Source organism: Sinocyclocheilus anshuiensis, unplaced genomic scaffold (genome assembly GCF_001515605.1).
Source record: "Sinocyclocheilus anshuiensis isolate Anshui unplaced genomic scaffold, SAMN03320099.WGS_v1.1 scaffold787, whole genome shotgun sequence".
NCBI lineage: Eukaryota > Metazoa > Chordata > Actinopteri > Cypriniformes > Cyprinidae > Sinocyclocheilus > Sinocyclocheilus anshuiensis.
The window spans coordinates 237,070-253,092 of NW_015548230.1; the positions used below are offsets into that span (position 1 = coordinate 237,070).

The 16,023-nt window shown below is 37.0% G+C and overlaps 1 long non-coding RNA gene and 1 pseudogene across 1 annotated transcript; one reads left to right on the forward strand and one right to left on the reverse strand.

The window, feature by feature from the left end:
- Nucleotides 1–910: 910 nt before the first annotated feature.
- Nucleotides 911–16,023, reverse strand: part of LOC107654568 (ATP-dependent DNA helicase Q5-like) — a 20,807-nt pseudogene continuing 5,694 nt past the window's right edge.
- LOC107654576 (uncharacterized) lies at nt 10,710–15,930 on the forward strand. Its single transcript, XR_001630350.1, has 3 exons — nt 10,710–10,915; nt 14,009–14,144; nt 15,769–15,930. It is a non-coding gene; the product is annotated as an uncharacterized LOC107654576 (long non-coding RNA).

The window sequence follows — 16,023 nt, forward strand, 5'->3', positions numbered from 1 at the left end:
CTTGAGCAGCAAATCAGTATATCAGAATGATTTCTGAAGATCATGTGACACTGAAGACTGGAGTAATGATGCTGGAAATACAGCTTTGATCACAGAAATAAATTACGTTTTAAACTATATTAAAATAGAAGACAGTTATTTTATATTGTAATAATATTTCACAATATTACTGTTCTACAAATTAATGCAGTCAAAAACAATTAAAAATCGTACCAACCCTAAACTTTTAAATGTTAGTGTAGCGTTAATTTAGAAAAATTATTTTTATTATCATTTTATTTTTATTTTTTTCATTTCTTGTTAGCATCGTCATTCAGAACTGATGTGCGACCCAACAGTTGAGATCCACTGATCAAAAAATCACCTTTGTTGCAAATTTGCCCTTTTTGTAGAACGGATCCAGGCATCGCACCACGATATCAGCAGCTTCCTTGAGTGAAATCTCAGCGATCTCCATCTTCATTCACTGTGTCAAACTGTGTCTCCTGCACCGCCGGGTCAAAGGTCACTCTCTTAGTGTCCTTAATCACGCGGCTGCGTTTTGCAGGAGGAGAAGGCGTTCTGTCCTCAAGAAACAGACATGACAAACAGCTTTTCTAAACAGGTCATAGCACTTTTTTTTTTTAAATAATTACATGTTTCCCTGAGGTCCCTTTATAATATTTCTCATGACCCCTTTGATGAAGAGTAATTGTGGTGTTACTTGTTTTGGTAGTTTTTGTTGGGCATCAGACTTGTGATTCTCTCTGTTTGGACAAAGAAACAGCAGTTCAGAACAGTGAAAACGTTCAAGTCATGCAGAATTAACATCAAATGGCTCTCTGAGAGTGTCTTTCTCCGCCATACCCCTGAAGATCGTTTGGGCATCTCTTCTGCAGAGGGACTCACAGCAGTGACGTGCTACTCATTGTTATGAAGTCAGTGTCATTTGTTGAGGATGTGGCTGCAGCAGGGCTATCTTCCTCAGGCTCTGCTCCTCTTCCTCACAGACGGTGTCTCCAGGTGTTTTGTCCGCGGCAAACATCTCCTTCTGAGAGTTCTTCAGCAGATCTCCAGCTGTCTGAAACAGGCTGGACGAGCCACGAAATCCAGCTCCTACACGCTTCCTCTTCAGCTAGAATGTGATGAAAAAGACAACTATTCAATCAGTTTTCTGCTTTCATTGAATTTTATTAAAGGGGTCATATGATGTTGCTAAAAAGAACATTATTTTGTGTATTTGGTGTAATGAAATGTGTTTATGCGGATTAAGGTTCAAAAAACACATTATTTTCCACATACTGTACATTATTGTTTCTCCTCTATGCCCCGCCTTTCTGAAACGTGTCGATTTTTACAAAGCTCATCGGTCTGAAAAGCGAGGTGTGCTCTGATTGGCCAGCTATCCAGTGCGTTGTGATTGGCCGAATACCTCAAGCGTGTGACGGAAATGTTACGCCCCTCACCATACTGTGATGCCGTGTCCGGCCGGAGCGACGAGACAAAAGCATTAAAACCCATTATAAACGAGGCATTTGTTGCATCCAGTGGGGACATAATTACAGATTATAATGACTTATACTGTCTTTTTGCCTGTTGCATTGCATCGCGCCGCGTAAACATAAAACCATGTCTGCATTTGTGATCGGAGAAATGACAAACAACAAGTGCTACTCTACACTGCTCAAAACGTGTTTGAATCGTCAGTGGCAAATCCTTTAAATATGAAAACGTACTTACAGTCTGTGAGTCAGAACAGCCGGCATTGTAGTCTACTCTCCCAGGATCAGGAAACAGTCCTCCATAAAATACGCTGCACACATCTGAATATTTGGGTTGAAGTGTTCTGGAACAATGTTGTAAATACAACTTAACCACTGATTTCTGAAACAAAGTAGTTCGCTTTCACAACGAAACAGCGTCACACACCGCGGCCTAGACTGAGCGGAGGCCGGCGGGCTTGAGAACGGCGCGGCCGGCGGATTCGACGAAGGAGCGGCTCGCTTTCACAACAAAACACAACGTCTTCATGAGATGGCGGCAGCAACAATACTACAGCGAGAATAAAAGTTACGCCTTCTTTCTTTGCGTGAACATTTGGGCGGCGTTATGCAAATCTTCCCACATATTGAGGTAGACATGTGGGGCGTATTAGAACGAGCCGTTTTAGGTAGGAGTGGCTGACTCTTAACTTTTATAAAGAATATCTCTTTGGATTTGAGACTTTAGTCTTTGCAACTTTACAGATCTTCTTTATGCACCAAGAGCTTGTAACACTCCAAAGAGAAAGGAACAATTGAAATCGCATCATATGACCCCTTTAAACTTCAACTATAATTATAATATTATTATAATTGTCTTGGTCCAACTGAATCCCAGTGGACAAACACAAGCCCTGCTCTATATTATTTCAGACTGAATAGTCTGTTTAAAGGAATATAGCACTTTTTATGATGGATGGGTGCACTTTTTTGGGCTTTAAAATCTCGACCGCCATTCACTGCCATTATAAAGCTTGGAAGAGCCAGGATATATTTTTTTTTATATATATAACTCTGATTGTATTTGGCTGAAAGAAGAAAGTCATATACACCTAGGATGGAATGAAGGTGAGTAAATCATGGGGTAATTTCATTTTTGGGTGAACTATCCCTTTAAGTCGAAATTGCACTGTATTACGGAAGTTATATTTATTGTGAATGCAGTTAATTGCTGCAGTTACTCAAAATCAGTAACACATTACAAAAATGTCCCATTTGTTAACATCAGTTAATATGGGCTACATTATTTATAAAGCATGTATTAATCTTAGTTAATGTTGATTTTTATATTTACTAAAACTTTATTAAAATCAAAAGTTGTATCTGTTAATATTACTTAATGGACTTGAGCCGACAAGAATTAACAAGGAACTATTGTATTTTTATTAACTAACGTTAACAAATACTGTAACAAATGTATTGCTCATTATTAGTTAATGTTATTTAATGCATTATCTGATGTTAGATCAATTAGTTAATGCATTAGTTAATCATTAACTAATGGGACATTACTGTAAAGTGTTACCCTTAATGTTTAGTTAGTAAGTTGAGATAGTCAGATAACTAGTGTTGTTGTTGTATGTCAAGCAGGAACAAACTGATATGCTTTTATATTTTTAATAATAAGAATGTTAATGTTTAATTGTTAATAAATGAAAATAAAAAACAATCTGATCATTTTAAATTTGTGCCTGGCTTTTAAATTTATTTTTTTACTTTTAAAAATCTGTGTGATTAATTAGTTAATTTTTGTAACTAATCGATAGCCCTAATATAAACACATTTTCAGTTTGCGTGTCCATCTCTGTGTAAGGACAAACTGTGATTGGCTCACTGAGTGGACTTGAGAGGCTGTAGTGAATCCGTCTAAATGTTGAGGTCGAGTTGATGAAGAGCAAGTCGGCGTCTCTTCATTCGAATCCGACTGTTTCCCTTCAGCAACACTTGCAGCTGCACTTCTCTTCAGCTCTGACACCTGAAGAGTGTTATATGTGCACATTACAGAGCATTAGCTTTAAATGAGATGAGGTTAACATGCAGTGGAGCATTACTAGCAATCACTCTCTTGAGAACTGCAGCCTTGTACAGGTTTGCTGATTTACTGGCTCCGAAGATCTCGTGCTCTATTTCTATGGCCTGATCAAGTGTGTCAGAGCTACACGTGTGAAGGAAAGAAACTACAAATTAAAATAAACACTACATATGATATCAAATTAAATATGATGTGACAATAAGACACTGATAGTGCATTGGTTGTTGATGTGACCTCTGCATTACTTGTGTGAGAGCTCTGCTGCCCCCCTGTGGTTGGTCAGACACTCCTGCAGGAGAGACAGACAGTGCTCTGCTCTAAAACGCACACAAAACAACAAAGAGTCCTCAGCTCAACCGGTCATATTCTGATCACAGTTTAGACTTTGAATATGCAGAGGTTTGAGACATAGTTTGAGACTCCAGTGGACAGTACATGGTGACTGATGATATGATGCTGTATATAATACTTTCAGGATACTGTTTAAGTGCTTCAAATGAGTGTGAAGCAGTCTTGAGGATGTGGTGTTACCTTCACCGTGAGTCTGGGGATTCTCTGACGGCTGGCATCCTTCAACACACAGTCAGCATCTGAGAACACATGAACAACGTGAAGCTTTACCCCAGGGGAGTCCAAACCTGTTCCCGGAGGGCCACTGTCCTGCAGAGTTCAGTCCCAATTAAACACACCTGAGCAGAGGTTATCAATGTCTTCAGATTCACTAGAAACTTTCAGGCGAGTGTGTTGGTGTTGGTTGGAGCTGAACTCTGCAGGACGTTTGCCCTCCATGAGCAGGACTGGACACCCCTGCTTTAAAGGTGACATATCATTAAAATCTGACTTTTCCAGGTTTTAAGTGCTATAATCAGGTCCCCGGTGCTTTCTGTGCGTGCTTCGGAAGTGTGCGCTCAGAAAACTGTATATCAGAAGTTATATGATATAAACATGATAATCAGAACCATAACAAACGTTTTTAGCAGGTCCGAGCTGTAATGGTGCAGCTCTATTCTGGAAAAGGGGTGGGGAGCAGCAGCTCATTTGCATTTAAAGAGACAGGCCCGAAAAACAGCGTGTTTCTGCTTCCACTCAAAATAGGCATTTTCAAAATGATATAATAAATGATTTGTGGGGTATTTTGAGCTGAAACTTCACAGACACATTCTGGGGACACCAGAGACTCATATTACATATTGTAAAAAGGGGCATAATATATCTCCTTTAAACTGACACTGTCGAATTGATTGAATCATAAGAAGATATTTCCTGAAATTATCCTGAGCACGGAAAATAACATATGTATCAACTCTGGAACTGACCTGGTGGAACAAACGTCTCTTTTGTCACTTCTGAACTCTATGAATAAGAAAAGAGAAGTTGGTCATTGGTTTAACATGCTCAAATCTCTGTATCGTCCTAATAGTGATAACGATCGTTTCTAAGTTACTGCTAGCACTATAAAATCACAATAGATGAGTAGATTTTCATTGTGCACATTTCTGTGCGCAACTCAAGGTTATGATTTTGTAATGTGTAACTTATATTGAGAAAGTAAATAGTGTGTTTTGATACGTTTCGAAGGAAGGAAAACTGAAAATCATTCAGAACTCCTTTCTGTACAGCTCAACTGTCATTATTGTAATGCAAAAAAATCCCATTCTCATTACTGCAATGTGCAAAAATATAATTTAAATTATGAAGTACTTATACATCATGTTAGCATTTACTGCACTGCTTTCTTCAAATCTGCACAACTGCACTTTATTTTTTATATACACTACTGTCCAAAAGTTTAGGGTTTGTAAGATTTTTTTATATGTTTATTCAGCAAGGATGCATTAAATCATCAGAAGTGACAGTCATAATGTTATAAAAGATTTTGGTTTCAAATAAATGCTGTTCTTTTGAACTTTCTATTCATCAATGAATCCTGTAAAAATGTATAATTTTTTCTACAAAAATATTTTTAGAACTGTTTTTTAGCATTAATAATAATAAGAGATGTTTCTTTAGCAACAAATCATCATATCAGAATATTCAGCTTTGCATCACAAAAATAAAATACTTTTAAAAAAAAAAGTTATTTCAGATAGTAATAATATTTCACAATGTTAATGGTTTCAATATTAATGCAGCCTTGGTTAGTATGAGAGACTTCTTTCAAAAACACTTAAGAAATCTTACCGACCCCAAACTTTTGAACAGCTGTGTATTTCTGTATTTACTGTTTTACAGTCATGAAAATTATTAATGGGAATCCTGGGAATTTCAAAAACTATGAAAAAATGAAAAGCAACTGGACTCATTATACTGTGTACAAACCACCAGCAATGCAACAATATTCCAGTGACGAGCATTGTTTTGTCAAAGCTAAAACAAAAAGTGCTGCACAACGACAACAAAATCTATCAGTCAATCAAAATAATGAGGCTCAGTTTGTATCATCATGACAAACTCTTCCAACTCTTTAGAGTTTTCATTGTGGAACTTTTTATATAATATCATTTATCCATGGTTGGCAATGGAATCTTTTATGGAAGCCTGTTTCAGCCACTGAATAAAAAATAAAACAAGGTAATTGTGGCTTTTTAATCTCACAATTCTGACTTTTTTTTTCTCGCAATTGCGAGTTTACGTCTCACAATTCTGACTTGTTTCTCAGAATTGCAAGATATAAACTCACAATTGCGAGTCATAAAATCAGAATTGCGAGATATAAACATGAAATTGTACAAAAATTAGTGGAATAGTAAAAAAAAATTTCCTCAGAATTGGACTATTGGACAATTATGGAAGCCCGTTTCCGCCACTGAATAAAAAATAAAAAAAAAAGTTATTGTGACTTTTTATCTCACAATTCTGACTTTTTTCACAGAATTGTGAGATATAAACTCGCAATTGCGAGTTAAAGTCCAATTTTGAGGGGGCGGGGTGGGGGAGACCGATATGTTCTCAGAATTGCGAGTTGTATATCTCACAATTATGACTTTTTAACTCGCAATTGCGAGTTTATATCACGCAATTCTGAGGAAAAAAAGTCAGAATTGCGAGATAAAAAGTCACAGTTGCCATTTTTGATTCAGTGGCAGAAATGGGCTTCCATAGACAATAGCACTCGAATTGCGAGAAAAAGTCAGATTTGCGAGATATTAACTCGCAATTGCAAGCAAAAAAGTTTGAATTGCGAGATATAAACTCGCAAATTCAAGAAAAAAATAATTTAGAGAATTCAGAATTGTGAGATCAAAAGTCGCAATTACCTTGTTTATTTTTTATTCAGTGTCGGAAATGGGCTTCCATAATTTTTTGGAGTGCAGAGTGAACTGGATATGTTTTGAGATTCACTATTTGTCCTTTTGCTAGTGAGTGCCCCGTCCGTGTGCTCACCCTTCTCAGCATCAACTGTTTCCTGAAGAGATCTCCGAGCTCTTTCTTCCTCTTCTCGGAATCATCTTCCTCATTGCTCCATTCCTCATCATATCTGCACACACACACACACACACACACACACAGAAGCTCCGAGTCTCCACAGACTAACAGCTCTGATCAATACAGTACGGATGGTGGCGTGTCTGCACCTGGAAATTAAGAATGATGGAACCATTAAAGAGAATACGAAATAATTCCAAACTCTCATGACATGGAATGAAAGATTGTACAAATGATTATAATTTTAACGGTAGAGACTGTAAAAATTCTAAGGTAAAAGCCTGTTATTTGGTTAATAGTAAATTCCCTTATTATGTACAGCAAAACACTGTAATAGATCTGAGGCATTTTATGTGATTTTACAGAAAAATACTGTCAAATGTACAGTTTTCTGTATAATCTTATCATTTATAGTGAAAAACAGGAAATTGACATTCCCAGAATTAATTCTCTGTGACACTGCACATTTGATTTTCATTGAAAAACTTTTGTTCTTATCAGTCATGTGCATTAAAGCTGCAGTCCGTAAGTTGTAACTCTTTGTCGCCATCTCTGTTTGAAAACCTGGAATTGCAGCTGTGTGCGGAATTAACTAGCTTGCGTGGGTTGTGAGACGGCGTGGCTCCAGCGCGGATGAATCTAATGTTTTGAGGAGTATGTGTGGCAGTCAGTCACCGCACCGGTGTGAATCCTATACTTAGTAATCACAGATTCTAGCCTACGTCTTGGAATATGACCCAAATAAGAATTATCACCATAAATTGCCATCTGAACAAGTAAGTAACAAGTCTGCCATGTTTGTTCTGACCAACCGAGGAAAAAAGCATTACCATAAATCTCACTACCAATGGGGATTAAATCTAACGATTGGTTAGCTCATATCACATCAAACCGTTCAAATTATTATTATTGTTATACTTTATTCTCAAATGATTAATGTTAACAACATCAGCATTGGTGACTATGAGTATAGTGTGTATTAGCGTGTAGATTTCAATTTCTGCACAGTCTAATCTAATTGTCATACTCTTCGAATTTCATATTAAGAAATTCTTTTTAACCCAAAAAGCAAATTATGCTCCCTTTGAACTGGTTTTCTTTAAAATACAAATCGTGTGTAATCCCAGGCTCTCTGTAATCAGAAGCACATTTATAACTGGAATATAATTTAGTTTTATGTTACATGTTATTTATGGTACTTATGTTGTTAAAACAATGTTTATTGCATTATTTTAGTGTTGTGTGTTACCATGATGGTGTTGATTGTTATGATTATTTATCTCAGCTTGTGGAAAAGCAATTTGTGATGAGCTTTGATTCTTTATGTGGCTATATTTTAGTAATTTGGTATATTAACATTATTTCAGTTAATTAAAATACATATTCAACCTATAAAACTTCAAATGTAGCTAACATTTTTTATGGTAAAGTTCTGGCAAAAGCTGGTTATTTATTGCAAATTTCACTTTTTTTTATTTAATTTAATTTCATTTTACTTTTACAGCAAGCTGTTATCAGAAATACAGTAATTTCAATATAAGCAGATTTTGCTTGGTCACACTGAAATTCGCCGATGTGACCGCACCTTTAGACCAAATGCCCAAAGAAATGTTTTTATTTCAATGAAGTGTGCACTATTAAAAGCTGACAGGTTCCTTTTGACTGATGAAAGTGCTCAGTTTGACTAAAGGTTTTAGATATATAAAGACTGTGCATTCACATTACATATAAATGGGAGAAAGCGCAAGAGTGCAATATGGCGGAATAAGTCCCACCTTCTAAATACAAGAGCCAATGGCCAGTTGGTAAAGCCATCACATCACTGCACCTGACATTAGAAGCTCTGGTTGCCATAGAAACAGTCACATATGGAACAGTTCATGTCAGATTTAGCTGCTGATATGAAAAAGTGAAGGCATGGAATTGATTTTTTTAGGAGGATGCCGTTAGATGTTCACGGAAGAGATGAGTTTTCAGTTGTTTCTTGAAGATTGTAAGGGATTCGGCTGTTTGGATGGAGTTAGGTAGGTCATTCCACTAACAGGGTACGGTGAAAGAAAACGTCCTGGAGAGTGATTTTGTGCCTCTCTGTGATGGGACCACGACCGCAGGCTTCTGGAGGGGGTGTAGATGTATAAGAGAGAGCGGAGGTAGGAGGGTGCGGAGCCTGTGGCTGTTCTGTAGGCAAGCACCAATGTCTTCAACTTGATGCGAGCCGCAACTGGAAGCCAGTGCAGAGAGATGAGAAGCGGTGTGACATAACAAGACGTGCTGCTGCATTCTGAATCATTGGCAGAGGTCTGATTGCACATGCTGGAAGTCCAGCCAGATGAGCATTGCAATAGTCCAGCCTAGAAATGACATGAGCCTGGACGAGAAGTTATTCCATAGCGTACTTTTTTTATTTTTGTACTGCCAATTTTTCCCGTTATATTTCTCTTGCTGCCTTAGACAAAATACCCCTGCTGGTCACTGTATGGAAAACAGTCTGCTTCTGTGTTTCATGTCATATGGTAGGTAGTACATGATAACTTCTGTTCGAGAATACTCATTTTGTTTTAGTGAAGAACAGGGGGTGTTTTCTACAAGTATAAAGACTTGTGCACACACATCCTGTGTGACCTCTAAAATAGAGACGTGCGCTTCTCTCTTCACTGACTTCTGGGTTTCAGGTTTCAGAGTCTGAAATAGCTACCCTCCCAAAACACATTTACATGGTCTGACACACAAAGACCCACTGTGCCAACACTGCCGCCCATAACCAGAGCCCCATTCCCCCGCTCTCACTGTTCACTATAGACCACGTTTCCCATTAGTGATTTCCTCTAAAGACACATACAGAGCAATGCTTTCCTCCTTTCTGAATCCAAACACAAGATGTCTGAAGCCATATGGAACTTCATGGTAAACAAATGGAAAACAAAGGCTGAAATTGAGCAGTAAACATTAAAAATACATTTAAAAAAAATCACACACACTTATAAGGCGTGAAAGTTTCCTCGGCTGTATGACAAGAGGGAGCACATAAACTAACTATAAATAAATTTCACATGTAAAGTTCTTTTTTTTTTTTTCAAAATAAAAAGAAATTAGGAAAATTAAGCCTGTTTTTTTAGGAACATGAAGCCTTTTTTTCATTATTTTCATGACAACAAGGTACATTACACCTAATTCTCAATGGAAAAAAATAGATCTAATACTATATCTAAAACATTATTTCAACTGTAAAGCATTTATACTATTTGCCATTATTTTAAAAACGAAAAAAAAGTACACTGTACAATTGTACACTGTATTATTGTATTTTTACTGTAAAAATAATTGTCCTAAATAGACCTCATAGTCTTTAGGCAAAATATTTTTATATTACATTTAATGTTACAATACTTTTATTATACGATAATGTTTATTTATTGACTTATTCATTCATGCAATCACTTATTTATTTCCTTTTTTTTTTTTCTTTTTTTTAATTGCATGCTTGCTAGCCTTCTTGTTTTTGGTGTGAAATGTAACCTCAAAAAGATGTTTAACACTATATTGTTTTCCAAATCCAGTATACAGACACACACACACAAGACACAAAACAGTCCATTTCAAAAGAACCTCCAGACTTTGACAAAAGGAGGAGAAAAAAAAAGTTTCCACAGTGATTTGAGGGGAGGAGAAAAGACAGAGCCAGACAAAAAGGGGGTGGGGATGGACGTGGTAAACACAGAGAGAGAGAGAGAGAGAGAGACTGACAGAACATGTGGTGTGTGCTGTAGGAGCTACTCGTCATACTGGAAATCTCAAACACTGGAGGCCAAACACAGCATGACTGCACAGCGGCTAGTCACTCAGCAGCTCACAACAACTGTGGGACAGGACAGAGCGCTCAAAACTTCACACAAGTCCATGTGAGGAGTGTTACAGAGGAACAAAACGGCAAACTAAGGTGAGAGCAGAAAACTATCTGGATGACTGTGTGTGTGTGTGTGTGTGTGTGTGTGTGTGTGTGTGTGTGTGTGTGTGTGTGTGTGTGTGTGTGTGTGTGTGTGTGTGTGTGTGTGTGTGTGTGTGTGTGTGTGTGTGTGTGTGTGTGTGTGTGTGTGTGTGTGTGTGTGTGTGTGTGTGTGTGTGTGTGTGTGTGTGTGTGTGTGTGTGTGTGTGTTCAACTGCACAGCGGCCCACGAGAGTATCTGAACACTCAAATTACATACAGAGTTTGAAAGCATTCGATAACAAGACATTAAAAAGTGGCATTATTTTAAACCCAGATAACGCGAGTAGGCTGGGCTATGTATAACCATAATTTTGCTGGCAATATAATTTTACTAGCAAAATTAAGCACCATTGTGAATAATGTAATGCACTTTTTATTTGGTCATTACAGCAATTTTCTGAAGACTGCAACACTGGATTATTTCCCAAACAGCCTTCGACTCACAATTCATAGGAACAGTGACTGATTCATATCCAACAAATAATTTGTGTCATTGCCTAAAAATATGTTTTTTTTTTAAAACCTATTAACATTAGCAAAAATGTGCATGAAAATATTGCTGTTATACAGCCATGTATCATCATGATCCATACAAAGAAAAAAATGTAATGCGATTCTGTGGAGAACATGCCTTGATTTGACTGTATTTCTGTTCTTACGCATTTCAAGTAAAACATTTCTCAAAAAAAAATATTGTTTACTACACAAAAATTATTACACTTGATATGTTGTTCAAAAAAATAAAATACTATGACACTTCTTACATCCACTAAAAATCAGTGAAACACCAAAAATGATGAAGAAAAGTGAAAGCCTTGCGATTGTCATATTTAGTTGTCTAATATGGAGTTAAAACGGTGTCAAAAATGACAACAAAACATGATTCACAAATGTGTCAGCTAATTCCCAATTCACAAACTCAGAACCTAATTAATATTCACAAAAAACATTTTACAAATGCGCAACCAAATGTACAGAACATTCACAAAATAATATTCATACTTCACACAAGTATGCCAGCACATTTCTGAATGTTTCTACGTGTATAAATTGATTGTTGATTATGCATTTGCAAGTTTTTTCCTGGCAGTCCCGATTTACAAATTAGTGTTTTTCAAACAAGACGCTCTCTTTAAGATTCATATCCAATAAATAATTTGTGTCATTGCCTAAAAATATGTTTTTTTTTTTAAACCTATTAACATTAGCAAAAATGTGCATGAAAATATTGCTGTTATACAGCCATGTATCATCATGATGCATACAAAGAAAAAAATGTAATGCGATTCTGTGGAGAACATGCCTTGATTTGACTGTATTTCTGTTCTTACGCATTTCAAGTAAAACATTTCTCAAAAAAAAATATTGTTTACTACACAAAAATTATTACACTTGATATGTTGTTCAAAAAAATAAAATACTATGACACTTCTTACATCCACTAAAAATCAGTGAAACACCAAAAATGATGAAGAAAAGTGAAAGCCTTGCGATTGTCATATTTAGTTGTCTAATATGGAGTTAAAACGGTGTCAAAAATGACAACAAAACATGATTCACAAATGTGTCAGCTAATTCCCAATTCACAAACTCAGAACCTAATTAATATTCACAAAAAACATTTTACAAATGCGCAACCAAATGTACAGAACATTCACAAAATAATATTCATACTTCACACAAGTATGCCAGCACATTTCTGAATGTTTCTACGTGTATAAATTGATTGTTGATTATGCATTTGCAAGTTTTTTCCTGGCAGTCCCGATTTACAAATTAGTGTTTTTCAAACAAGACGCTCTCTTTAACCAATCACAAATGTTAGTTTTCCATCTAGCCAATCATACACAGCCTTGCTCAATGATTCAATGCCTTGATTAGTGCACATAACAATATCTAGCCTTGCAAACACCAAATTTTATTATCAAAAACTGCATACATGTGGAGTTTGGTTATCTGAACGACAAAACTAATCAAAGCACATTGCACTACTTCCCGAGTCATAGCATGAGTAAGGTGCATTAATGACTGGCTGGGTTCACACTCAGATCTGACTGGCTAAAGAGAATGTAAGTTTAATAAAACTGCAATATGTAAACTGGGCCCTGGCAGGAAATTCTCAAAATAGGCACACAGAAATACATAGCCATTCGCATAGACAGAGAGTTTGCAAATTCATACGGTGAGAAACATTCAAAAAATATGCATTGTGCATATTTATGAACTGCATTTTGCATTTAGGGATCTTATTTTGCGAATGTAAATTGGGTTGTGCATTTGCTACAGCTAATTTGTGAATATGAATTAGACTGAGAATTTGTGAATTGCTGTTCACATACATACATATATAATTCTACTAGGAATAACACACTCAACAGAATATCACCACAGTGTTCTGATGAACTTCTAGTGCTGCTATAAAGAGATCAGACAGAAGTACACACTGTGGTACACGTAAGCTTCAAACGGGACAATCTAAATTCATTTTAACAAGGAAATCCAAAGTAAGGAATGATTCTTTCATCAGCAGGGTTCATTTTATACCGTGATGGCACACCCACGGGCGTCACACCCACATACAGCAGAAATTTAATGACTAGCTCAACTAGCTGGTTCTGTTTTTTTTTTTTCCTAGTTGCTTGAAGTACCAAGTCACATTCGGTGAACACAACTGTGAAACGGAAGAAAGATACAGTTTCCTCACAGGAAACACTGTGCATGGCCTCGGTGCTGAAATACTGCATTAATTTGACTAAAAGCTGCCAACACACGAACTGACAACACAAAAGGACACATTATTCTATTAATAATCATTCTTAAATGCCTATATAGTTAAATGAGTCATTTGTGAACACAGAATGATGCATGAGAAAAATGCAAGTCAACCAACACCAGCTGCAGTGTAATCTAAAACATGAAATGTGCTAATATATAATAATGTATAATGTGCTAGTACAACTATGAAGCGCTAATCTAAAGCAGCTCTTTTCTAGAGGGCCTGAAGACCCTGGAAATGTCTCTGTCACGTGTTTTATTTTATCACAGCGTATCTGCAGGATCAGAATGAGCGCTTCAGAGGAAATGATGGCGATTCTACAGAACGTCTGGACCAAACTGCAGGGTCTTCCTCAAGACCACCCGCTCACGCAGGCGGCGTTTCTCATCATGCTGCTGTTCTTCTGTAAGCTCCACTGTCACTACACTATCATTACATCTCTGCACTGTGGCCACATCTAGAGTCATTTTGGAAGAGGTTTTGTTTGAACACAAGGCGGAGAGCTTCTACTGCGATTAAAGGCTTCCACCAAGCGCACATCCATACTTAGCTTGCTATTTTAGTGAGGGCACGGCACCTATCCTGACATTAGAAAACTCTGAAAAGCAGTTGACTGTAAATGTGGGAGGACATTTGTGACCCTGGAGCACAAAAGCAGTCTTAAGTCGCTATGACTGGTTTTGTGCTCCAGGGTCACATATGCTACAGTTTCAGGTTTCTGATGATGATCACAAATCCAAGCATTTGAGTCGTTCTGCAGCTGGAAATGAGGTCTCGAGTCCTGCAAGTTACAGATTTCATAGTCAATTGTAACTATTTTACTTTACAATAGGGATGGGCGATACCACTTATTTTGTTTTCGATACGATACCGATATTTTTCAAGGCAGTATCGTCGATATCAATACCGATACGATACTTCTGAACTACACTCTTAAATTATGAAATGTATTAAATTACTAAGAGTAAAATGGGTAATGATAACCACTTAACTTTGTTTAAAACGTATTTTAACATTCAATACGTCTTAATTGTAACTTATTAGGTTATATTTTTGTTTACACCTGATTCAAATATGTTTTTTGTTTACACATGAATCGAATCTACAAATACTACAGTTGAACTACAGTCACTTTAGTAAAACCATGGGTTATTTCCATAAGGGACTGCCAGTGACCAGCTGTTGCACGCATAAAATGCAACCTTTTTTTGCAAGTGTATGATTTATATTAACATTACAGAACAGAACATGATCAATATTATCTTTCAACGTTCAATTTCAATCAATGTAATTGCACAAACTAAGCAGGCTAATTTCAATTTGTTTATTGTGAAATAACTCAAACATATATGATTTTTTTCTTCTGTCCTCTGATAAGCATTGTTCAGGGCTGCCGTTCCCAAGAGCTTTAATGCTTTCTTACGATACGTTTGGGAAACGCAGCCCTGTTTGAATGCACTGTCAGCAGTGAGTGAATGCTCTCTGTGATTGATTGGTTCTCTCTTGCAACATTTGCGCGTGTTCAGATGAGCAGGAAAATAGTTCAGTCCTACACAATTACTCGCTAACAAAGGTTATTCATCCAATTCAATGCATATTGTATGCATTATTATTATTATTATTTTTGTTAAATAAACAAAACCACTGGTAAATAAAACGCACCTTAGTATCGATATTTTTTGTTTGAGTATCGATACTTTCGATACTCGCGTCAGTATCGATATTTTTGTTAAATAAACAAAACCACTGGTAAATAAAATGCACCTTAGTATCGATATTTTTTGTTTGAGTATCGATACTTTCGATACTCGCATCAGTATCGATATATCGATACTTCGGATCGATACGCCCATCCCTACTTTACAATGATCTCAAAAAATCTGATTCCTCATGACACGACTCCTTTAACAACAAGAGCCTTCATTACATTCCTGAAAACTGCCAGAAGCCACTAATTATAGCTCTTCCTGAAGAGATACCAGTCACATGTTAAGTTAGTTATGTCAGTTGTGTTTCATTCTTTCTGCAGTGACATTCATCGCTCTGATCGTGACTGGATGTGTTTATGGCCGATGTGGCTGCTGTACGACAGGAACCAGAAACAGAGTCTCCGCCGTCTGAAACATGGGCTCCACAATAAAGAGGAAGATGGTGGGGGGAGTGAATGTACAGCGCTCTCTTCCACCTTCAATACCACGACTGAGGCGCCCTTGAGCAAGGCACCAAACCCCCAACTGCTCCCCGGGCGCCGCAGCAAAAAAATGGCTGCCCACTGCTCCGGGTG